We start from the raw sequence: 26,541 nt of genomic DNA on the forward strand, positions 1-26,541 counted from the left end.
ATGGGGACTGCCCTGGGCAGCCCGCTCCTACGCCTGACCACCCTTTCAGTGAACAAATTGGTCCTCAAAGCCAATCTGAGCCTTCCCTGCTGCAACTTGAGGCCATTTCCTTTTGTCACGGCACTTCTTACCGGGGAGATCTCGGCACTTCAACCTTACCTGCTCCTTCCCTAGGAGCTCTCTGGCTTGCCTGCATGAGAGGAGAAACACTCCCAGCACAGGAACGGCAGCTCAGCAGGTCGCACACCGAGGCAGGGGAGCAGCTGTCCTCACCACAGCTCCCGTGTCAGCTCTCACAGATCGGCTCTGCTCTGCCTCCCGGGGGCAGATCTCTGCTCAGCGCTTCAGAATTGCCTGTTTGGAGGAGGGGGAAAAAACAGCTTAGCCAAGATTTTTATCCAGACTTATCTGATGTCTTTGCCTGCTTTGCCTCTTCCTGACTTCCTCCTGCTAAGAAAACAGCTGCCTTTGGACTTCTAGGGGCAACTGCCACGTAATGCTTGAAAAGGACCTACAGAAAAGTGCCTCATTTTTCAAGACTCAGCCAAGAAGACAGACAACTGCACCTTCTCCATCCCCACTGCCTGCAGAGCTGCCAGGCACCAGGCCAGCTCTGCTCCTGCTTCCAGTTGTTCCCAACCCTGCTGCAAGAACTGAAGGCTGCTTTGGCGTTCCATTGCTCCGCTGCTCCCAAAAAAGATCTTTCAGTGCCGTTCTCCCTCCACGGGAAGGGCCCTTCTGCCTCACACGCTCGGTGACACGAGGCTGCGCCAAGCTGCAGCAGCCTCTGCTCCAGCTGGGAAGGGCTTTCTTCCTCCTCTGGCAACTGGCTGGCACAGGTTGCTCACACATGCTGGGGCTGCCCCATCCCTGGAAGTGTTCCAAGGCCCATTGGTGCTCTGGGATCAGGCTCAGAGCGACCTGGTCCATGGAACCGTGTCCCTGCCCACGGCAGCAGGCTCCGAACGAGGTGATCTTTAGAGCCCCTTCCAACCTGAATTATTCCATGACTCTGTGAACTCAAAAAACTCGGGGAATAAATCTGTAAAGTCACTAAATACATAAAAGCATATCCCCATCAGCATAATTTTCAATGAAAAGTATATCTACAAACAGGGAGAAATATTCTATGTATTTGCTCTTGCTACCTTTCAGGCGTAATTTCAGCTATCTCTTCCAGTTTTAAAATATTCTCTTTTGAAATAATAAGCGGTGTTCAAATTTTAGCATTTTTACACTAGTGCAGCAGCAAAAATTGCTGACAATCAGGCCGTGTCATTCTTTATGGAGCAGAGCCATCGTGACAGCATTCCTGGGACAGAAATTTTACAGGACGTCACTCCACAGAGAGCACCAAAATCCATATCAGCTGGCAGTTCTGCTCCTCCACATCAGAAAGCTAAACTAGGACAAGACAGCCTCGGGATTCACGAATGGCAAGGCAATAAGAGACACGCCTTAATAATATCATTACAATTTCCACAGATCTGCCACCTGATCTGCGACAGCACAGCACCCTGGCCCAGAGGAAGGTGAGCCTGCCCAGGACAGGGGTGGAACTAGGTCGTTTTCAACATCTCTTCCACCCCAAACCATTCTGCCGTGTGATGACACAGGAGAGTTGTAAGGGAGAAGAAGGATGAATTCCTTTGGGGAAGGATCATTGTTTGCCTCTCTAGTAGCAGGCTTTGCTGGCAGGATTGTTTTGCTCTTGCACTGACCTTGGCTGAAGGTGCTTCACCCTGCAGAGAGCGGTGACAGCCTGCTGCACACGCTGTTCTTGGGCAGAGCGCACGGAGCCAGAGGGCAAAGAGCCCCCAGCAGGTCCGTGACAGGAGCGGATGCTCCTCCCCACCTTTGGAAATATCCATTAGGGATTTTTCCAGCAGATGGCAACAGCAGACCGGCGTGGACTGCAAGGGCAGACTCTGCGGGCTGCCTGAAACCTGGCTGGGCTCCACCCAAAGCACCTCTCGGGGTCTGCTCCTCCCGCTCCTGGCATTGAGCCTGGCTGGCAGCCCGGGGCATGGTTACTGGAGTACAGAATAAATCAGTGCTGCAGGAAACTGCACAACAAGCTCTGCGGCTCTTGCTGTGTGTGCAGGCCTTAAAACACACCTGGTGCATTTGGAACAGATGAAAATTATGGCTCCCCCTGAATAAACATGATTTCTCTCCTAGATATCATTTTGAAAAATAATACTTCAAGGGGTGATCAGAATGGGAGCGCAGACAAACACCAAGAATAAAAACTACAGCGTTTGATGCTTTATCAAAAGGTGTGCCTGCCCTACCGTGTCGGGAAGCTGGACTGCTGGACCCAACTTTGCAGCACATTCTTGTCATTGCTTCTGAGCCACCTTCACCAGCTGCTCTCGTGGCATTTGCCGTGCCATTTGCAAATTACAATACGAGCGAACCTGGAAGGCAAAACACAAGATAAATTTACAGCTGGACGGTCAAATCTTTTTCTCCAAAATGCAATCAATGTACAGCTTTCCCCTTAAGCTGAAGTGCAGGCCAAATTCATAGAATCACTCGGGTGAGAGAAGCCCTTCAGGCAGTGAAAACGAGCATTTAGGTGTGGTATGAAGCTTGGGGAGCCCTGAAGAGGCTGTCAAAGTCGACTGATATTCTTTGGAAATTACAAATAAAAAATGGGAGGAATGAATTTACAATGAATCCAGTGCGGAAACGCCGCAAGGGACAGCTTGCAGGGGAGATGCCTGAAAGCCAAAGCTGTGCTTCAGTGGCATCTGAGGTGGCAATTTTGCAGAGTGCCTCTACACAAGTTTCTTTTCGCTGCGAGCAGTGAGCAGCGGCTCAGAAGACCTGGCTGTAAAAAACACAGGTTATTGTCCCCAAGCACATGCCAGTGGTCTGGAAAAGGGTGACACTCGTTGACATGACTGTTGTGATTGCTCAAGGGGAGAGCTCCTCAGTCCTCCTCACTTCACCGATGCTCCCCGTTGGGGCGCAGGTGAATGGCACCACTGGGCTGTGCTTCACCTCCCTGGGTATATTCTGTGCAGGGAACTGCAGTGCCATTGCAACTTTTCTGCTCTCACATCATTCTTCCAGAGAAAGACAGTACCTTGAAGGGAAAAGTGCCCTGTCCCTGTCCCACTTCCTTTGTCACTTGTGCTAACCCACAGCACACACTCCCTGCACATGTTATCTGAATGTTAACTCTGTTTACAAGTGCTGTGAATAAACCCCAATCCAACTGACAAAGTTCCTCTTTGCTCACATTTCAATACAAGGCTGGAACTATCACCTTGCAAAGAACTCTCCTCTACCAGTGCTAGATGCAAAACCAAAAAGCAAACCTAGGAATGCCTGCCACACTCCAGCACACGAAGCTGCTGCTGCTGCTGCTGCTGCTGCTTTTAATGGCTTAGCCTGAGGGCTTTGCTGCTCTTCCTTTGCTCTGCTAATGGGAAGGACTGGGAGACCTCTTTGAACTAGCTACACATAGCAAAGACTGAATAAACAAGTATTCTTCATCCCATTTCTCTTAAGAGTTTGTCCTGACAGATGTCTTCTCCCTCCTGAGGTGTGGATTATAGTTTGTGTTTCCCTTTTTTTCCCCCTTTAGCCCTTGAAGCATTTCACACCCTGCTGGGCAAATGCCCAGAAGTAATCAGACTGACTGAACACGGGAAACGCAGACAAAAGAAAAGGCTGGAAGCTACTGTTCTTCTCCCAGCTGGCACCGCCAGCTCCTGAGGGCTCAGCCACCACAGCCCACGTTTGTGACAGTACCTGTACGCTCTGGGTGTGTGCAGCCCTTCCGTCGTGCGGCAGCCTGGAGCTGCAGGCTCAGATATCCACCGCGAGCTCCTGGATCCTCCAGGACAAAGCCAGCTCTCCCTGCTGCTCCCGTGTTGCGCTGCCTGTGGAGCAGGGAGGGAAGGAGAGGCACACGGGTTAGCACAGTGGCAGTGCACGAGCTGCCAGGCGTCACCCATCTGACCCGCACCAAAGAGGAAATCTTAATTTTCAGAACTTCCCATCATGCCACACAAGACACTGAAGCCGTCCAAATCTGGAAGGGATAGCCTGGCATGATGCCCCCCCAGGTCATATCTTACATCAAGAGTTCTTTTTCTCCTGCACAAGGCTCTATATCCTACTTGGACAGATATACAAATATCTATAGAAACTACAGATATTCAATAAGCCATCTTAAATCATAACAGCCAGGCCTCTGTACGACCGTGCTTAACTCCTGCTCAGCTCACGCCATCTCCCCGTTCCTCAGGCATCAGAAACCACTGAAACTCCCGTGTTTTCCTGGGGGCTGCCTGCCTGCAGCTGCCCTCCTCTCACCAACGGGGCCACCTGCCAGGCTCCCCAGGGCACAGCAGCCTCCAAGGGGAGCATTCGTCTGTTTGAGAGGTGATGGAAAGCCTGGGGAAAAAAAAAGCTCAGCGACACTGTGGCTCTGAAGGTGCAAGAATCATTACCCTGGAGACGTGCAGCTCACCTGGTTCATGCTGAGCACGCTCCCTGCTCGCTTCACCTGAGCGTTCAGCTGGAGAGATCCATTTCCACGCGCTGGGCTGGGTCCGTCTCCGTCCCTGCTGCGAGAAGGTGTTCGGGGGGGTGCCGCTGCCCGCTCAGCAGACGCTTCACGCACTCTGCCAGCAGCAGGGGCAGCCTTTGAGGCCACACCAGCCTGGCACAGAGTCACTGAGCCATTCTGACTGTGTTAACAGCACCACGGATGAATCCCCATACCCTCGGGCCTTCATTCTCCGGCACCCCGAGCCCCGCGGCTGCGCGGCAAAGAAGGAAAGCGGGCACCGGAAGAGAGGAGCGAGAGCAGGGCATGACAAAGGGCGGCGAGGGAGGGCGGGCTGTGCAGGAAAGCGGCACGGGAAGGGAAAGCCCGGGAGGGGGGGTAGAGGGAGGGGGGACAGAGGAGGCAGAAACGGGGAAGAGAAAGGGAGTAGCGGGGAAGGGGCTGGACAGGAAGGAGCCGGGCTTGTGGGGGCAGAGGGAATGGGGGAAAGGGAGCGAGAGAAGGCGAATACGGGGAGAAGGAAGGAGGGCGAGAGAGAGGGACAGGCGGGGAAGCCTCACAGAGCCCCGGCTGCACCCCGAGCCCGGCCCGGCGCCTCGCCCTGCCCGGGAGGCTGCGCTCGGGGGAGCTGGGCTCGCTCCGGAGTCACTCGGCTCCAGTCGGCTCTTCGGCTAAACTCGGCTACTGTCGGCTAAACTCGGCTATTGTCGGCCGCATTCGGCTGCATTCGTCCCTTCGGCGCGCTTCGGCCCAACTCGGAGCCGCTCTCTGCGCGTTCGGCTGAGCTCGGCTCGGCTCGCCTCCCCCGACGGCGGGCAAGCGGCGCCGCCTCACGTTAAACTCGCCCGACTCGGGGCGCTCCTGCTGCCGCGTCCCGCGGGCGGCCCGGCCATCGCACCGACACGACCGGGAGCGCGGGGTGGCACAGGAGCTCATTGGGCTGTGACCGCACTCGCGCTAATTAGCGCGCACGAGAGCGGCGGGCTCGGTTCGGCCGAGCTCGGCTCCGTTCAGGCAGCCTCGCAAGCCTGGCCTCGGTTCGCTCGAGCCCCTCAGGTTCGGCCGGTCTCGCCTTGGTTCGGCTGAGCTCGTTCCATTCGGCCCAAGGCGGCGTCGTTCAGTCGTGTTCTTATAAATACCTTTCTTTATTGACTGTATATTTCTATATTTAGATTTATACTTCCATAATACTTCTATGATTCCAAATAAAACCCCCGTCTCTAACCAAATAAACACAAAAAAAGCCTTCTTTTGAACGATATTGAAATATTTTTATACTTTTGTATAATTATATTCACATTTATATTTATAGTTTCTTTTGATGCATTATATTCAGAATTATATATAATAGATACAAAATTCTAAGAAAGTATTTACTAATTTTTTCTTATAGGTTTAAATTTTATATATATCTGTATATATTTCTATTTCTATACTTAGATTTCTCCCTTTATATTATTTGTAGCTATAATTTTTACAATCAAAACACTGCCTATTGACAAATGAAAAAACCCACTTTGTTTAACTATATTAAAAAATATTTTCATGCTTATAATTGTCATATTTATATTTATAATTTGTTCAGTATTACATGAGAACATACCTGCTCCTGCACTGCAGCGGGGCTCCCTCTCCTGGGGTCCTTGGGGTGCCCCAATGGCATCAGAGCCCCGAGTCTTCATCCCCTTCTCCTCTATTTAGAAACTACACTGGAACTTTTTTCTGGAAACAAAGACATTACCTAAATCCTCTCTCCGTGTCCCAGACAGATGCATATTCAGTTATTAGTTGGCTGGGCAGCAGTTTCTTAAATAGAATGATAAACAAGATGTGAACATTTTAGCTACAAGCAAATAGGCAAATCTGAACAAGGTACTGGTGCCCAACACCAACCACCAAAGTGATTTTGAAGGAATTTTTTAAACAATAAAATAATGATACCACAAAAATTAAGCAAAAAGCTAACTACTGGCTAAGAAAGAAGGAAAAATTAACTTTTGACAGCAACAACGTTCCAACCACACAGGCTTTTTCCCCATGTCATACCTTGTAACTACCTCTCTTGGCAATTCTCATCATGTATCCCAAAAGGAATAAATACCTCAGAGCGTCCTAAAGCAAAAAGCAGCACACGTGAGCTCCTCACACTCCCGGGAGGCCGGCACAGCGTACACTGAGTCTGCAACAAATTCTGCTCACTGAGGGTCTGCAAACAAAGGTTCAACTGATGAACTGACCTGATTTTAAAGAGAGGTTTTCTAAGCGCTGAAGCACAAAAAAGAACAAGCAGAAACAATTCTTAAAAAAAAACCTGCAAGTTTCGTTTAGCATGTATGCGACTGATTTCCACCCTGTGGCTTCTCACTGTGATTCGTCTGCAGGTTCAGGAAGATGACAATGCACACTCTGCCTTCCCTGAGCCCCCCACGGCAGCGGAGCGCTGCTCCGTGCGCTCAGATCATCGGGAACTGGATTACACGTGCCCGGATGGACCGGAACTGCTCTGCTGCAGATTCAGGAGACGATGGCAGAGAGGGGCTGGCCGAGGCGTCGTCCCAATTCCGTTCCTGTGTGACGAGGAGCGGTTTGTTCCCAGCAGCTGCAACAATCCCCAGCTCGCTTCCGTGGTGAGTGCCGATGGCACACAAACGGCAGCCCGAGGAAATCGTGTTCTGGGCTCTAAGTGGTTGGGACAGGGTCCGATTTTTTGTTTTGTATCTGTATGATGATTAGTACGACAGGGCCCTGATCGATGACGTGGCAGCACAGAATTAAAAGCTCCTCAATAGGATTACATCGGCTTCGAGGAAAAGACAAAAGCCTAGGACCATTCTGAAATCTACTTTTAATCCAGAGCACACGGATTGTCACCATGCTGCACCTTCCAGCTTTTCAAAGCAGCTTACTTCTGAAGTCCAGGAAACACTGATTTCTACAGAAACAATGGGCAACCCCCAGGCTAATCTCAGCACTACTGTTTAACAGGGGACCTGCCAGCGTGCCAGTCCAGCCTCAAGTGTGCTTTACTTCAGTCTAACATCCCCACAAAATTCTTCTCACGTCTCCCAACCCTGTAATCTTATTTTCCCCTAAAGCTTCTCATCATTAGCAATTTCCAAGTAACATGTTTTTTTTTACAGCATTCAAAAATGTCATGCTGGACTGTGCTAGAGAGTAATCTGCAAATATAAGCTTAGCAAAGTTTGAATTGACTTGTCCAGAGAAAAAACCTACAAGCGAACACCTACACCTGCCTACAAAGAGCTAACAAGCCCCTGGCAGCTGCCAGCATCAAAGCACAGTGGATGTTTCTAATACAGGGTAAGGATAACAATATCACCTTTTGTTCTCTCCAGCTTGTTTTCCCTGCAGTCATATTTCGCTTCTTATGATTTTTTTAGTCTCCGTATCTTCGTGGACAGCACCGAGCCTGAAGACAAGGATACGAGAGTCTTTCCCTGCCGTACGGAGAGAACCAGGAAAACAGTTAAAAAGAGAACAGGGTAGTTTGAAATTCATACTTGCAATGAGAAGCAGCGCCTAACCAACAGAACAAAAGTAAACAAAGCATGGCAGCTCCCTGGGGACAGAAGACTTACAAACTCTCCAGAATTTACAATTCTAGCGACCATCTCCTTTAGGACAGCAGCCAAGTGTCCCATGAGGTGGCGCTACACCAAAGAACAATCTGAGAGGTTCTAAAGAGCGAAATGCACAATATTTTGCAAAGACATAAAATCTTGCAAAATAACAAAAATACAACGGATGTAAACTACAGGGCAAGAGTACAAGTGTTCACTTTAAGAGCTGGAACCATCCAGGTGAGCACCTGATAACTGGATTCTCACCAGAGTTTGAACCCTTCAGGTCACTGAAGAGTTTTCCCCAGAAATTTCACAGACTGAGTTTTGATAGAAGTACAGTTGCCACATCCTCAGAAATGTCACCCATTCTCCAGGTGTGTGGAGAGAACTGCAAATGGCTCTCACGTAGTTTGAGCTACTTCTGTAAGGTCTCAGGGTGAATTTCACCAGATGCAACCAAACAGGGCAACTCCCTGTGGGACAGAAGGAACCCAAAGCTTGGGTAAGCAGAGCTGCAGCAAATACTGAGGAAACAAACATAACAGTGTAAAAAATAATAAACCATCCTTTTTTTTCTCTTGCTTTTGTTTTTTTTCTTATTCAGATCAGCATAGCAATTAAAGAGAAAGTGAAAAACTCACCATTACTGAACATTTCATCATCTGCAGGCTGAGCATCCTTAGCATAGAGGACTCCAAAGTTAAAATTCACCGATCCCTGCAAAATAAAACCAAATATTGTATGATAAACAGTCAGACAGCAAACATAAAAATTTGTTTCCTCTAAGGACTTTCAGGTATGTATGTATCTTTGCATACATCCTACACATTAGAACATACACTTTATACCATCACCTAATACATAATCACTTACCTTTAAATTTTGATAGTATAGCATGAATTTTTAACTTAAATTGGTGATCTATTATTATTAAGTTGGTGCTTAAAGTTATTTCTGCTGTCACGTTCAAAAAAACATTAATTTTTTTTACTGTAATGACCAATTGATTTCAAAGTCATCACAAGCCCATCAAAATACAAAGCTCTGTTCACTGGACGGGTCTGTGAGCTAGAAGTAGTTAGGCTTCTACTTCCCTCTTGTTTTTCCAGAACCAAGAAATCCTGTCAACAAAACCAGGATCTTTAGCCCACTGCTGTGAAAGATTCTACAAGGATGATGGTTTGATTTGTGTTTAGAAGTTTTGATTTGAAATGGCCAGTTCAATGGATAAAGACTGTTTAACTAGTATTACATTACTGTTATTATTATTTCTATTATTATTTTTATTATTACTACTACTATTATTATCACCTGTTACTGGAAGAAACAGACCAGTAGTACCTATACTTAATTACTTTTATTTCCAGAAAATAATAAAGAAAAAAGAACCAAACCAAAAAAAGTCACTTCCTACCTTTTCTATCAAGGGATGAAAAATTTCTCTTGGGCTCTCCTCCAATTTACTGTTAAATGCAATGTTCTGTGGAACTGCCATTTCTTTCCCAAAATACTAACTTCCAACACTTCCTGAACGTATTTTGTATTTTAAAACAACAGAAGTTAGTGAGACTCTGTGGAGGTCAGGTTTAAATTTCTTTCCTTCTAAAGCATAGAGCCCTGTTCCATCACCCTGCCCTTTGGCTCTACACTGAATCATGGTGAGCATTTGGGGAGTGCTCAATAACCAATTCTATTTCTCTCTTTTTCTAGTTCTCTCTATTCTTAAATAATTCAAGACAAGTCAAATGAAAAATGACAAGTTCAGCCTCAAAGTCACACTTTTTCCCTTTGTCTGGTCAAGAACAGGCTCTATGCTGCCTTCAACGATTAAGACTTGCAAAACCGGTTTTACAGGTTTATCATAAAACCCACAGAAGGCAAGCTCTGAATAACAGGAAAAGGTACACAGGCAAATATCTAAAGGGATCACTTCTTTGGAAATACATACCTTGACAGAGATCGCACTGAGAACCTTTCTGTGGGACTCTAAGGGAGACATATTTTCTGAGTACCCTGTAAACAAGAAAAGCTACAATATATTACAGGACATCCCCACTTTTTCTACACATTCAAATAGGATTTTTAATAAAAACAATTCAGTTAAAAAAGGAGGAAGAAAACCAAGCTAATTTTACTCAGCTATATTTACTCCCGATTTAGAGGAAAAAAAAACACTCACAGGTGCTCGCCGTGCTCGCCCGGGGCGGCTCCTGCAGCTCCCGGCCCGCGGCAGCAAAGCACCGCCCCGCCCCCCGCCCCCGGCACCGCCGAGGGAGGCCGAGGAACCCCGCGGACGCTCCTTCCGCGCTGCTCGGCGCCGTGCGGGCGGCCGGACGGAGGCTTCGCCCGTCCAGCGTCGCCGTCCCGCGCGGGAGAGGCGGCGGGAGCGGCCCGCGCACAGCCCCGCGCGCCCGCCTGGCCCGCCAGCCAGTCATGTGCCGCGTCAGCCGTTGCGTCACGCGCCGCGCCGGCAGCAAGGCCTGCCGGGAGTTGTAGTCTCGGGCTGACAGCCACGGCTCCGTCCCCCGCCGCCGGGAGCGGCAGAACCTCCCGGGCATCAAACGGGACCTTCACCCCTGGGCGGGGAAGGACCTGAGGCAGCACCGCTCCTTCCGAATGCCTTCTCTTTCCCCCTCCAACTCTTTTTTCTTTTTTCACTCTGTTTTTCACCCCTTCCCTTCCCTCTTGCTCTCCCGCTTCCTTTCCTTGCCTTTCCTTTCCCTTCCCTTTCCCTTTCTTGTATTTCTGATCTTGGTTTACCTTTCTAGCTTTAGAATAAAAAAACAGCAGTAGAAACTATCAGGCTACCTGGGAGTAAAAAAAAAAAACTCCAAAACGAAAAGGATTTAAAGAAAACTATTTATTCCCTGGGAGCCTGAAATTTTCTACTGCTGCACGTGACATAGAGCTTTTATTCCTTCTTATAGAGAGTTGATATTTTCTACTTACTTTATACAGCGATCCCTGCCGTCTGCACAGGCGCACTGCAGGCACAGCGATCCCTGCCGTCTGCACAGGCGCACGGCAGGCACAGCGCCCCCTGCCGTCTGCCTCGGAGCACTGCAGGCACAGCGATCCCTGCCGCCTGCACAGGCGCACTGCAGGCAGAGCGCTGCGGCGTTGTTCGGTTCTGTTTAATGAAACTCGGCTGAATTCGGCTTGGTCCGGCTCTTGGTCTAAACTCGTTTCAGTACGGCTCTTCGGCCGAACTCGGCACGGTTCGACTAAACTCGGTCATATTGGGCACATTGTCTAAATGCGGCCAGTGTCGGCTACACTCGGCTATCGGTTCCAGTCGGCTATCATGGTCTCTTGGTGTAAACTGGGCGATTTTGGGCCGCCCTGGGCTATTCGGTTCAAGTCGGCTGTTTTCGGCCACCCTCGGCTCTTCGGGTAAACTCGGCTGTTTCCGGCTTCCCTCGGCCCTTCGGGTCAACTCGGCTGTTTCCGGCCACCCTCGGCTCTTCGGCTCTTCGGAACAATTCGGCCCGGCTCGGCTCCCTCAGGGCGCGAAAGCGGCCGTCAGAGGACCCCGGCACAGCGAGGCGTTTAACCCACATGCCTGGCACAAACCCGCCAAAATACGCCCGCCCGCGGCGCCACTGAGCCCGCGGCCCGTATCGGGTACACTTGAAATGCCACAGAAAATACCACTGGGGCCGCGCCCGCGTCGGTATTCCATGCAGGCAGTCCACTTACACCCACCCCGGTCCTCCACTTCCCCGCCCTTTTCGCCGCCATGCTGAGAAGGTCAATTAAAAGTCCGCGACATCCGCGACGCGCCACTCCCAAGGTGGCGGCCTCTCGGTGCAGGGCTGCAGTACCGCGCTCTGCCCACAAGGCGGCAGCACTGCCGCACGCCCCAGCCGGGGGCGCAGCGCGCCTCGGGGCTGCGGGCAGGGAAGGCGGCGAAAAAGAACAGGGGCGGCCCCCGCCGAAAACTGCTCTGAAATAAATGCCCCAAAACAACGGGGAAGAGGAAAAATAAACTTCTGCCTCTAATCTAAAAGGATAAAAGACAAAACAAAACACAACACACAAAAAAAACCCAAAAAAACAACAATTTCTTTTAAAAAATATTTAAATATTTTTTAAAAAGTTTTTTCCTATTAATATTCACATTTCTATTTACAATGTATATTGATGTACACTGTCCATTTATACATTTCTTTTTATAAATACATTTCTATTCCATATTGCATATATCCCTAAAACTTAAATTTATTTGTATATTGTTATACATATTTTTACATGGTAAGTATATATTTCTGTTACGATTTTTACTTCTGTAACACTTGCATTATTTAAAATAAAACCTTTGCCTCCATCCACATTAAAGCCAAAAAGAAGCCCTCTCTTCTCAACGGTATTCAAATATTTTTTAAAATTCTAGTTTTCAGGTTCATATTCATATTTACATTTAAAATGTACACTTATGTATACTGTTATTTGTATTCTTCATTACATCTCTTCCTATTATTGGTATTTCTTTATATTTTGTGTTTTTATATATATATTTATATCTCGATTGTATATCTCCATATTTAGAAATAAATAACAATAATATCTACATTCATATTATTTAAAATAAAAACCCTGCCTCTAACACAATAGGAATAAAAAAACCCCCAACCCTTTGTTGTAAACAATATTTAAATAGATTTTATCCTTATATTCAATTTTTATATTCATATTTGTATTTATAATGTATATTAATGTATATTGCTTACTTATACATTTATCTATACCAATGTCAAGTTATAAATAAATTTATATTCTATAATACATCTGATGCGAGTAGTTATTTATGAATTTTTATATATTTTTATTCATATTTTTTATATTGATTAAACATTTCTGCGTCAGGATTTTTACTTCTGGAACACTTACAATATTCAAAATAAAACCCCTGCCTCTACTTAAATAAAAGCCAAAACATTCCCTTTCTTTTAAGCTATATTTACATATTTTTATATTTATATTCCCATTTATAATTTATATTGCCATATAATGTTATTTATATTCTACACTACAACTCTTCATATTACTTACACATATTTATATGTAAATTTATATTCATATTTTAGCAATTTCTCCTTATATATTTATTACATATTTCTATCTTAAGATCCACATTTCTATATTACTTATATTATTTCAAATAAAACTCCTGCCTCTAACCAAATGAAAACCAAGGACACCCCTTTATTTGAACCAGATTGAAAATGTAGGAAGTAAATTTATTTTTAAAAATTATAATGATATTCATATGGATATTTTAATTTATTTTATTCATAGATATTATATATATTAGAGAGAATACCTTCTAATATAATAAGAGATCTGTATTTTCTGTATTATAGATTTCTTTTCCTTATATTTATTTAAATTAAATATTTATAGAGATTTGTATTTGTATATATATTTGTATATCCGAATTGATATTTTATTTCTATCATTTATTTAAAAACCCCAGCCTATAACCTAATAACACCCCCCCCATTTATTTTAACTCCATTTAAATATTTTCATATTAACTATCTATATTTATATATCTTTGTGTATATATATATATATATATATAATAGACTATCATTTATCTATATGATGTTACAATTATATACCAGGTATTACAGTTTTTTGTATGTATCTGTTATCTATATTCATGTCTACCACTCTAATGTTATATTTATTTTTAAATGTATATTTATTTCTATTTTCATCTCTATATTAAACCATACAAGTTCATTGACCCCACGCACCAGAACCACAACAGTACCGTACCTTTGTCAGCACCGGCACGCAGCACACGCTCGTCCCATCCCAGTGCATCAAAACAAAACCCACTGCTATTACTAACGGAACAAACGTCCCACAACGTCATTGAACCCTAATAAAAACTCCAATAAACCTAACTGTCAATAAATTTTAAATCCCACTATAAAGTAGCCCAAAACCTCCGCACATTCTCATCATAAACTTCCTCCTAAACCACTATCTCAAAAACCCCAAAAAACTCAAATACACCTTGAAAATGACACAACTGCTAATAAAAACAAACACCCAGTAAAAATTAAATCAAACCAACTCACGAGACTCAAAACTGTACAACTCACCCTAAACATTACTAAAAAAAGTCCCCAAAGCTCTACCTTGATGCTAATGCACAAATAATAACCTATCATCTAGAAAAGTTATTTGAAAAAAATTAAAAAAAATAAATAAAACCATGAAAATAAAAAACCTGAACTATTAAAATACTAAAAAATATCACTACCTAAATTAAAAAACGTATTGCCTATAAAAACCCACCATATAAATGCCCCTGTCCCAAAAAATAAAAAAAACTATCGAACCAGAAAGAAATCAGAACTTAGGAACACTAAAACCATAGCGTTCAAGACCTCACACCACATCCCTTATCATACACCAACTACAAACAACAGAAAACAATACAATGAATTCTTAAAAACCACCTTAAAACCACTACATTGAAAAACATCTCAAAAATTAAAAACTGCATTTAACAAAAGCCATCTCATAAATTCACACCCAAAACTCCAGCAGCCCAGCTGGCCCTACCAAAGCTCTATCTTTATACATACAGCAAACAAAACCAAAATCCCAGTAATACCCATCAGAAATCTATGAAACAATCCCATTGAAATTAATCCTGCCTCAAATACAAACCAACCCATCCAGAAAGTCAGCTTCACTCAAAAAACAATTTACACAGAGTTAATAATACCAAGAAATAAAACAACACACCATATACCACCAATGAATATAATAGTCAAGTAAAAAAAAAAACACTACATTTTTTTTCTTTTTATTTCTTAAACTAACTTCTTTTATTAGCTAGAACAAAAGATTTTGCCAGGACTGTAACAACAACAACAACCTCTTTTTCTTCTTCTCCTTCTGAAATGTCCCTTCTCACTCCCAAATTCCTTTCAACTCCTGAGTTTACAGCCAATCAAAAAGCAAAATTCGTGCACTCGTGCTCGTTCGCTGCTCCCGTCAGATTCTCTGTTCCCCTCCACATCTTCTCACACTTTCAGTCTCCATGCTGTCCCGCCGTGATGAGTCTGACAGAAGAACTGGCACAAGTTAACAGAGCATTTCCCTCCCTCCCTCCCTCTGCTTTCCTCAGCGCATTTCAATCCATCCCAGGCCTGCAACGATGCACCCTCACCCCAAAGCTCACAGCAAGCGTGCAGCAGCTCAGGCTCACCTGGCTCCAGGGCTCTGTGCCTTGGATAGCCGAGGAAACTTCTGATGAGCCTCCGTTCCAATCAACTGGAATGCAAACTCACCTCCATCTCAGAGCCTCAGTGACCTCGGCCAGCCCCTTCCTCGCTTCCCTGGGTCACAATGACTTCCAGGCACAAGGATGCCAAGCAGGTTCTTGTCTTTTCTCTTGAGTGCCAACAGGTCAAATCTGTAGGCTTTGACATAACTAATTACCCTCTCTTTGAACTCTCCCAAGGACACTTTTAAAGAAAAGACACAAGATTGCTGCTACAGCCATGTGGGATCGGGAGGAAAGCAGCAAGGATCCCAGGCCAGCGGCGCGGCCGGGCAGTGTCACGTCCCTGCCGCCCTGTGACAGGGCGCACGGCTGCAGGGCCCCAGAGCCTGCAGGCCCTGGAGCTGCCGCACGGATGGACCCGGTTCCCTCCCCGGGTGCCCAGAGGGAAACCTGAGGGCAGGTGTCCACCCCGAGGGTGCACCCAGAGCCCCGGGCACGGATGGAGTCACTGGCCGCTCTCTGGGGACGAGACCCTCCCTGCAGGTGACGCTGCCTTGCCCTCTCCCTCCCTGTGGCACAGGCACCTCCAGGCTCCATGACCAGCCTCCTTCCGTCAGCATCCAGGTGCTGTGTCGGAGCCAGAGGGGTCGAGGCTTTCCAGAACCATAGCGTCCTTTAGGCTGCAAAAGCCTTCTAAGGCCATCGAGCCCAGCTGCTGCCCCAGCACTGCCAAGCCCCCACCCAAATCAGGTCCCTAAACACCACATCTTGCCATGCTTCAAATGTCTCCAGCAATGGGGACTGCCCTGGGCAGCCCGCTCCTACGCCTGACCACCCTTTCAGTGAACAAATTGGTCCTCAAAGCCAATCTGAGCCTTCCCTGCTGCAACTTGAGGCCATTTCCTTTTGTCACGGCACTTCTTACCGGGGAGATCTCGGCACTTCAACCTTACCTGCTCCTTCCCTAGGAGCTCTCTGGCTTGCCTGCATGAGAGGAGAAACACTCCCAGCACAGGAACGGCAGCTCAGCAGGTCCCACACCGAGGCAGGGGAGCAGCTGTCCTCACCACAGCTCCCGTGTCAGCTCTCACAGATCGGCTCTGCTCTGCCTCCCGGGGGCAGATCTCTGCTCAGCGCTTCAGAATTGCCTGTTTGGAGGAGGGGGAAAAAACAGCTTAGCCAAGATTTTTATCCAGACTTATCTGATGTCTTTGCCTGCTTTGCCTCTTCCTGACTTCCTCCTGCTAAGAAAACAGCTGCCTTTGGACTTCTAGGGGCAACTGCCACGTAATGCTTGAAAAGGACCTACAGAAAAGTGCCTCATTTTTCAAGACTCAACCAAGAAGACAGACAACTGCACCTTCTCCATCCCCACTGCCTGCAGAGCTGCCAGGCACCAGGCCAGCTCTGCTCCTGCTTCCAGTTGTTCCCAACCCTGCTGCAAGAACTGAAGGCTGCTTTGGCGTTCCATTGCTCCGCTCCTCCCAAAAAAGATCTTTCAGTGCCGTTCTCCCTCCACGGGAAGGGCCCTTCTGCCTCACACGCTCGGTGACACGAGGCTGCGCCAAGCTGCAGCAGCCTCTGCTCCAGCTGGGAAGGGCTTTCTTCCTCCTCTGGCACCTGGCTGGCACAGGTTGCTCACACATGCTGGGGCTGCCCCATCCCTGGAAGTGTTCCAAGGCCCATTGGTGCTCTGGGATCAGGCTCAGAGCGACCTGGTCCATGGAACCGTGTCCCTGCCCACGGCAGCAGGCTCCGAACGAGGTGATCTTTAGAGCCCCTTCCAACCTGAATTATTCCATGACTCTGTGAACTCAAAAAACTCGGGGAATAAATCTGTAAAGTCACTAAATACATAAAAGCATATCCCCATCAGCATAATTTTCAATGAAAAGTATATCTACAAACAGGGAGAAATATTCTATGTATTTGCTCTTGCTACCTTTCAGGCGTAATTTCAGCTATCTCTTCCAGTTTTAAAATATTCTCTTTTGAAATAATAAGCGGTGTTCAAATTTTAGCATTTTTACACTAGTGCAGCAGCAAAAATTGCTGACAATCAGGCCGTGTCATTCTTTATGGAGCAGAGCCATCGTGACAGCATTCCTGGGACAGAAATTTTACAGGACGTCACTCCACAGAGAGCACCAAAATCCATATCAGCTGGCAGTTCTGCTCCTCCACATCAGAAAGCTAAACTAGGACAAGACAGCCTCGGGATTCACGAATGGCAAGGCAATAAGAGACACGCCTTAATAATATCATTACAATTTCCACAGATCTGCCACCTGATCTGCGACAGCACAGCACCCTGGCCCAGAGGAAGGTGAGCCTGCCCAGGACAGGGGTGGAACTAGGTCGTTTTCAACATCTCTTCCACCCCAAACCATTCTGCCGTGTGATGACACAGGAGAGTTGTAAGGGAGAAGAAGGATGAATTCCTTTGGGGAAGGATCATTGTTTGCCTCTCTAGTAGCAGGCTTTGCTGGCAGGATTGTTTTGCTCTTGCACTGACCTTGGCTGAAGGTGCTTCACCCTGCAGAGAGCGGTGACAGCCTGCTGCACACGCTGTTCTTGGGCAGAGCGCACGGAGCCAGAGGGCAAAGAGCCCCCAGCAGGTCCGTGACAGGAGCGGATGCTCCTCCCCACCTTTGGAAATATCCATTAGGGATTTTTCCAGCAGATGGCAACAGCAGACCGGCGTGGACTGCAAGGGCAGACTCTGCGGGCTGCCTGAAACCTGGCTGGGCTCCACCCAAAGCACCTCTCGGGGTCTGCTCCTCCCGCTCCTGGCATTGAGCCTGGCTGGCAGCCCGGGGCATGGTTACTGGAGTACAGAATAAATCAGTGCTGCAGGAAACTGCACAACAAGCTCTGCGGCTCTTGCTGTGTGTGCAGGCCTTAAAACACACCTGGTGCATTTGGAACAGATGAAAATAATGGCTCCCCCTGAATAAACATGATTTCTCTCCTAGATATCATTTTGAAAAATAATACTTCAAGGGGTGATCAGAATGGGAGCGCAGACAAACACCAAGAATAAAAACTACAGCGTTTGATGCTTTATCAAAAGGTGTGCCTGCCCTACCGTGTCGGGAAGCTGGACTGCTGGACCCAACTTTGCAGCACATTCTTGTCATTGCTTCTGAGCCACCTTCACCAGCTGCACTCGTGGCATTTGCCGTGCCATTTGCAAATTACAATACGAGCGAACCTGGAAGGCAAAACACAAGATAAATTTACAGCTGGACGGTCAAATCTTTTTCTCCAAAATGCAATCAATGTACAGCTTTCCCCTTAAGCTGAAGTACAGGCCAAATTCATAGAATCACTCGGGTGAGAGAAGCCCTTCAGGCAGTGAAAACGAGCATTTAGGTGTGGTATGAAGCTTGGGGAGCCCTGAAGAGGCTGTCAAAGTCGACTGATATTCTTTGGAAATTACAAATAAAAAATGGGAGGAATGAATTTACAATGAATCCAGTGCGGAAACGCCGCAAGGGACAGCTTGCAGGGGAGATGCCTGAAAGCCAAAGCTGTGCTTCAGTGGCATCTGAGGTGGCAATTTTGCAGAGTGCCTCTACACAAGTTTCTTTTCGCTGCGAGCAGTGAGCAGCGGCTCAGAAGACCTGGCTGTAAAAAACACAGGTTATTGTCCCCAAGCACATGCCAGTGGTCTGGAAAAGGGTGACACTCGTTGACATGACTGTTGTGATTGCTCAAGGGGAGAGCTCCTCAGTCCTCCTCACTTCACCGATGCTCCCCGTTGGGGCGCAGGTGAATGGCACCACTGGGCTGTGCTTCACCTCCCTGGGTATATTCTGTGCAGGGAACTGCAGTGCCATTGCAACTTTTCTGCTCTCACATCATTCTTCCAGAGAAAGACAGTACCTTGAAGGGAAAAGTGCCCTGTCCCTGTCCCACTTCCTTTGTCACTTGTGCTAACCCACAGCACACACTCCCTGCACATGTTATCTGAATGTTAACTCTGTTTACAAGTGCTGTGAATAAACCCCAATCCAACTGACAAAGTTCCTCTTTGCTCACATTTCAATACAAGGCTGGAACTATCACCTTGCAAAGAACTCTCCTCTACCAGTGCTAGATGCAAAACCAAAAAGCAAACCTAGGAATGCCTGCCACACTCCAGCACACGAAGCTGCTGCTGCTGCTGCTGCTGCTGCTTTTAATGGCTTAGCCTGAGGGCTTTGCTGCTCTTCCTTTGCTCTGCTAATGGGAAGGACTGGGAGACCTCTTTGAACTAGCTACACATAGCAAAGACTGAATAAACAAGTATTCTTCATCCCATTTCTCTTAAGAGTTTGTCCTGACAGATGTCTTCTCCCTCCTGAGGTGTGGATTATAGTTTGTGTTTCCCTTTTTTTCCCCCTTTAGCCCTTGAAGCATTTCACACCCTGCTGGGCAAATGCCCAGAAGTAATCAGACTGACTGAACACGGGAAACGCAGACAAAAGAAAAGGCTGGAAGCTACTGTTCTTCTCCCAGCTGGCACCGCCAGCTCCTGAGGGCTCAGCCACCACAGCCCACGTTTGTGACAGTACCTGTACGCTCTGGGTGTGTGCAGCCCTTCCGTCGTGCGGCAGCCTGGAGCTGCAGGCTCAGATATCCACCGCGAGCTCCTGGATCCTCCAGGACAAAGCCAGCTCTCCCTGCTGCTCCCGTGTTGCGCTGCCTGTGGAGCAGGGAGGGAAGGAGAGGCACACGGGTTAGCACAGTGGCAGTGCACGAGCTGCCAGGCGTCACCCATCTGACCCGCACCAAAGAGGAAATCTTAATTTTCAGAACTTCCCATCATGCCACACAAGACACTGAAGCCGTCCAAATCTGGAAGGGATAGCCTGGCATGATGCCCCCCCAGGTCATATCTTACATCAAGAGTTCTTTTTCTCCTGCACAAGGCTCTATATCCTACTTGGACAGATATACAAATATCTATAGAAACTACAGATATTCAATAAGCCATCTTAAATCATAACAGTCAGGCCTCTGTACGACCGTGCTTAACTCCTGCTCAGCTCACGCCATCTCCCCGTTCCTCAGGCATCAGAAACCACTGAAACTCCCGTGTTTTCCTGGGGGCTGCCTGCCTGCAGCTGCCCTCCTCTCACCAACGGGGCCACCTGCCAGGCTCCCCAGGGCGCAGCAGCCTCCAAGGGGAGCATTCGTCTGTTTGAGAGGTGATGGAAAGCCTGGGGAAAAAAAAAGCTCAGCGACACTGTGGCTCTGAAGGTGCAAGAATCATTACCCTGGAGACGTGCAGCTCACCTGGTTCATGCTGAGCACGCTCCCTGCTCGCTTCACCTGAGCGTTCAGCTGGAGAGATCCATTTCCACGCGCTGGGCTGGGTCCGTCTCCGTCCCTGCTGCGAGAAGGTGTTCGGGGGGGTGCCGCTGCCCGCTCAGCAGACGCTTCACACACTCTGCCAGCAGCAGGGGCAGCCTTTGAGGCCACACCAGCCTGGCACAGAGTCACTGAGCCATTCTGACTGTGTTAACAGCACCACGGATGAATCCCCATACCCTCGGGCCTTCATTCTCCGGCACCCCGAGCCCCGCGGCTGCGCGGCAAAGAAGGAAAGCGGGCACCGGAAGAGAGGAGCGAGAGCAGGGCATGACAAAGGGCGGCGAGGGAGGGCGGGCTGTGCAGGAAAGCGGCACGGGAAGGGAAAGCCCGGGAGGGGGGGTAGAGGGAGGGTGGACAGAGGAGGCAGAAACGGGGAAGAGAAAGGGAGTAGCGGGGAAGGGGCTGGACAGGAAGGAGCCGGGCTTGTGGGGGCAGAGGGAATGGGGGAAAGGGAGCGAGAGAAGGCGAATACGGGGAGAAGGAAGGAGGGCGAGAGAGAGGGACAGGCGGGGAAGCCTCACAGAGCCCCGGCTGCACCCCGAGCCCGGCCCGGCGCCTCGCCCTGCCCGGGAGGCTGCGCTCGGGGGAGCTGGGCTCGCTCCGGAGTCACTCGGCTCCAGTCGGCTCTTCGGCTAAACTCGGCTACTGTCGGCTAAACTCGGCTATTGTCGGCCGCATTCGGCTGCATTCGTCCCTTCGGCGCGCTTCGGCCCAACTCGGAGCCGCTCTCTGCGCGTTCGGCTGAGCTCGGCTCGGCTCGCCTCCCCCGACGGCGGGCAAGCGGCGCCGCCTCACGTTAAACTCGCCCGACTCGGGGCGCTCCTGCTGCCGCGTCCCGCGGGCGGCCCGGCCTTCGTACCGACACGACCGGGAGCGCGGGGTGGCACAGGAGCTCATTGGGCTGTGCTAATTAGCACTCGCGCTAATTAGCGCGCACGAGAGCGGCGGGCTCGGTTCGGCCGAGCTCGGCTCCGTTCAGGCAGCCTCGCAAGCCTGGCCTCGGTTCGCTCGAGCCCGTCAGGTTCGGCCGGTCTCGCCTTGGTTCGGCTGAGCTCGTTCCATTCGGCCCAAGGCGGCGTCGTTCAGTCGTGTTCTTATAAATACCTTTCTTTATTGACTGTATATTTCTATATTTAGATTTATACTTCCATAATACTTCGATTATTCCAAATAAAACCCCCGTCTCTAACCAAATAAACACAAAAAAAGCCTTCTTTTGAACGATATTGAAATATTTTTATACTTTTGTATAATTATATTCACATTTATATTTATAGTTTCTTTTGATGCATTATATTCATAATTATATATAATAGATACAAAATTCTAGGAAAGTATTTAAATTATTATTTATATTAGGTATCACATCTACTGCTACAACTAATTTTTTCTTATAGGTTTAAATTTTAGATATATCTGTATATATTTCTATTTCTATACTTAGATTTCTCCCTTTATATTATTTGTAGCTATAATTTTTACAATCAAAACACTGCCTATTGACAAATGAAAAAACCCACTTTGTTTAACTATATTAAAAAATATTTTCATGCTTATAATTGTCATATTTATATTTATAATTTGTTCAGTATTACATGAGAACATACCTGCTCCTGCACTGCAGCGGGGCTCCCTCTCCTGGGGTCCTTGGGGTGCCCCAATGGCATCAGAGCCCCGAGTCTTCATCCCCTTCTCCTCTATTTAGAAACTACACTGGAACTTTTTTCTGGAAACAAAGACATTACCTAAATCCTCTCTCCGTGTCCCAGACAGATGCATATTCAGTTATTAGTTGGCTGGGCAGCAGTTTCTTAAATAGAATGATAAACAAGATGTGAACATTTTAGCTACAAGCAAATAGGCAAATCTGAACAAGGTACTGGTGGCCAACACCAACCACCAAAGTGATTTTGAAGGAATTTTTTAAACAATAAAATAATGATACCACAAAAATTAAGCAAAAAGCTAACTACTGGCTAAGAAAGAAGGAAAAATTAACTTTTGACAGCAACAACGTTCCAACCACACAGGCTTTTTCCCCATGTCATACCTTGTAACTACCTCTCTTGGCAATTCTCATCATGTATCCCAAAAGGAATAAATACCTCAGAGCGTCCTAAAGCAAAAAGCAGCACACGTGAGCCCCTCACACTCCCGGGAGGCCGGCACAGCGTGCACTGAGTCTGCAACAAATTCTGCTCACTGAGGGTCTGCAAACAAAGGTTCAACTGATGAACTGACCTGATTTTAAAGAGAGGTTTTCTAAGCGCTGAAGCACAAAAAAGAACAAGCAAAAACAATTCTTAAAAAAAAACCTGCAAGTTTCGTTTAGCATATATGCGACTGATTTCCACCCTGTGGCTTCTCACTGTGATTCGTCTGCAGGTTCAGGAAGATGACAATGCACACTCTGCCTTCCCTGAGCCCCCCACGGCAGCGGAGCGCTGCTCCGTGCGCTCAGATCATCGGGAACTGGATTACACGTGCCCGGATGGACCGGAACTGCTCTGCTGCAGATTCAGGAGACGATGGCAGAGAGGGGCTGGCCGAGGCGTCGTCCCAGTTCCGTTCCTGTGTGACGAGGAGCGGTTTGTTCCCAGCAGCTGCAACAATCCCCAGCTCGCTTCCGTGGTGAGTGCCGATGGCACACAAACGGCAGCCCGAGGAAATCGTGTTCTGGGCTCTAAGTGGTTGGGACAGGGTCCGATTTTTTGTTTTGTATCTGTATGACGATTAGTACGACAGGGCCCTGATCGATGACGTGGCAGCACAGAATTAAAAGCTCCTCAATAGGATTACATCGGCTTCGAGGAAAAGACAAAAGCCTAGGACCATTCTGAAATCTACTTTTAATCCCGAGCACACGGATTGTCACCATGCTGCACCTTCCAGCTTTTCAAAGCAGCTTACTTCTGAAGACCAGGAAACACTGATTTCTACAGAAACAATGGGCAACCCCCAGGCTAATCTCAGCACTACTGTTTAATAGGGGACCTGCCAGCGTGCCAGTCCAGCCTCAAGTGTGCTTTACTTCAGTCTAACATCCCCACAAAATTCTTCTCACGTCTCCCAACCCTGAAATCTTATTTTCCCCTAAAGCTTCTCATCATTAGCAATTTCCAAGTAACATGTTTTTTTTACAGCATTCTAAAATGTCATGCTGGACTGTGCTAGAGAGTAATCTGCAAATATAAGCTTAGCAAAGTTCGAATTGACTTGTCCAGAGAAAAAACCTACAAGCGAACACCTACACCTGCCTAAAAAGAGCTAACAAGCCCCTGGCAGCTGCCAGCATCAAAGCACAGTGGATGTTTCTAACACAGGGTAAGGATAACAATATCACCTTTTGTTCTCTCCAGCTTGTTTTCCCTGCAGTCATATTTCGCTTCTTATGATTTTTTTAGTCTCCGTATCTTCGTGGACAGCACCGAGCCTGAAGACAAGGATACGAGAGTCTTTCCCTGCCGTACGGAGAGAACCAGGAAAACAGTTAAAAAGAGAACAGGGTAGTTTGAAATTCATACTTGCAATGAGAAGCAGCGCCTAACCAACAGAACAAAAGTAAACAAAGCATGATAGCTCCCTGGGGACAGAAGACTTACAAACTCTCCAGAATTTACAATTCTAGCGACCATCTCCTTTAGGACAGCAGCCAAGTGTCCCATGAGGTGGCGCTACACCAAAGAACAATCTGAGAGGTTCCAAAGAGCGAAATGCACAATATTTTGCAAAGACATAAAATCTTGCAAAACAACAAAAATACAATGGATGTAAACTACAGGGCAAGAGTACAAGTGTTCACTTTAAGAGCTGGAACCATCCAGGTGAGCACCTGATAACTGGATCCTCAGCAGAGTTTGAGCCCTTCAGGACACAGAAGGGTTTTCCCCAGAAATTTCACAGACTGAGTTTTGATAGAAGTACAGTTGCCACATCCTCAGAAACGTCACCCATTCTCCAGGTGTGTGGAGAGAACTGCAAATGGCTCTCACGTAGTTTGAGCTAGTTCTGTAAGGTCTCGGGGTGAATTTCACCAGATGCAACCAAACTGGGCAACTCCCAGTGGGACAGAAGGAACCCAAAGCTTGGGTAAGCAGAGCTGCAGCAAATACTGAGGAAACAAACATAACAGTGTAAAAAATAATAAACCATCCTTTTTTTTTCTCTTGCTTTTGTTTTTTTCTTATTCAGATCAGCATAGCAATTAAAGAGAAAGTGAAAAACTCACCATTACTGAACATTTCATCATCTGCAGGCTGAGCATCCTTAGCATAGAGGACTCCAAAGTTAAAATTCACCGATCCCTGCAAAATAAAACCAAATATTGTATGATAAACAGTCAGACAGCAAACATAAAAAATTGTTTCCTCTAAGGACTTTCAGGTATGTATGTATCTTTGCATACATCCTACACATTAGAACATACACTTTATACCATCACCTAATACATAATCATTTACCTTTAAATTTTGATAGTATAGCATGAATTTTTAACTTAAATTGGTGATCTATTATTATTAAGTTGGTGCTTAAAGTTATTTCTGCTGTCACGTTCAAAAAAACATTAATTTTTTTTACTGTAATGACCAATTGATTTCAAAGTCATCACAAGCCCATCAAAATACAAAGCTCTGTTCACTGGACGGGTCTGTGAGCTAGAAGTAGTTAGGCTTCTACTTCCCTCTTGTTCTTCCAGAGCCAAGAAATCCTGTCAACAAAACCAGGATCTTTAGCCCACTGCTGTGAAAGATTCTACAAGGATGATGGTTTGATTTGTGTTTAGAAGTTTTGATTTGAAATGGCCAGTTCAATGGATAAAGACAGTTTAAGTAGTATTACATTACTGTTATTATTATTTCTATTATTATTTTTACTATTACTACTACTATTATTATCACCTGTTACTGGAAGAAACAGACCAGTAGTACCTATACTTAATTACTTTTATTTCCAGAAAATAATAAAGAAAAAAGAACCAAACCAAAAAAAGTCACTTCCTACCTTTTCTATCAAGGGATGAAAAATTTCTCTTGGGCTCTCCTCCAATTTACTGTTAAATGCAATGTTCTGTCGAACTGCCATTTCTTTCCCAAAATACTAACTTCCAACACTTCCTGAACGTATTTTGTATTTTCAAACAACAGAAGTTAGTGAGACTCTGTGGAGGTCAGGTTTAAATTTCTTTCCTTCTAAAGCACAGAGTTCTGTTCCATCACCCCGCCCTTTGGCTCTACACTGAATCATGGTGAGCATTTGAGGAGTGCTCAATAACCAATTCTATTTCTCTCTTTTTCTAGTTCTCTCTATTCTTAAATAATTCAAGACAAGTCAAATGAAAAATGACAAGTCAAATGAAAAAGTTCAGCCTCAAAGTCACACTTTTTCCCTTTGTCTGGTCAAGAACAGGCTCTATGCTGCCTTCAACGATTAAGACTTGCAAAACCGGTTTTACAGGTTTATCATAAAACCCACAGAAGGCAAGCTCTGAATAACAGGAAAAGGTACACAGGCAAATATCTAAAGGGATCACTTCTTTGGAAATACATACCTTGATAGAGATCGCACTGAGAACCTTTCTGTGGGACTCTAAGGGAGACGTATTTTCTGAGTACCCTGTAAACAAGAAAAGCTACAATATATTACAGGACATCCGCACTTTTTCTACACATTCAAATAGGATTTTTAATAAAAACAATTCAGTTAAAAAAGAAGGAAGAAAACCAAGCTAATTTTACTCAGCTATATTTACTCCCGATTTAGAGGAAAAAAAAACACTCACAGGTGCTCGCCGTGCTCGCCCGGGGCGGCTCCTGCAG

General features: G+C 46.7%; 1 long non-coding RNA gene across 1 annotated transcript in view; it reads right to left on the minus strand.

Moving 5' to 3' along the window:
- Positions 1-324: 324 nt before the first annotated feature.
- The window catches only part of LOC128940513 (uncharacterized), a 75,162-nt gene continuing 48,945 nt past the window's right edge, over positions 325-26,541 (minus strand). Inside the window, exons 2-3 of the long non-coding RNA XR_008483296.1 lie at positions 10,061-10,125; positions 325-354 (exon numbers count right to left, since the gene is read on the minus strand). This is a non-coding gene — a long non-coding RNA (uncharacterized LOC128940513). The remainder of the gene's footprint in view (positions 355-10,060; positions 10,126-26,541) is intronic.

Source organism: Melozone crissalis, unplaced genomic scaffold, assembly GCF_028551555.1.
Source record: "Melozone crissalis strain CALT ecotype California unplaced genomic scaffold, PUWL_Pcris_2 ptg000033l_1, whole genome shotgun sequence".
Taxonomy (NCBI): Eukaryota; Metazoa; Chordata; class Aves; order Passeriformes; family Passerellidae; genus Melozone; species Melozone crissalis.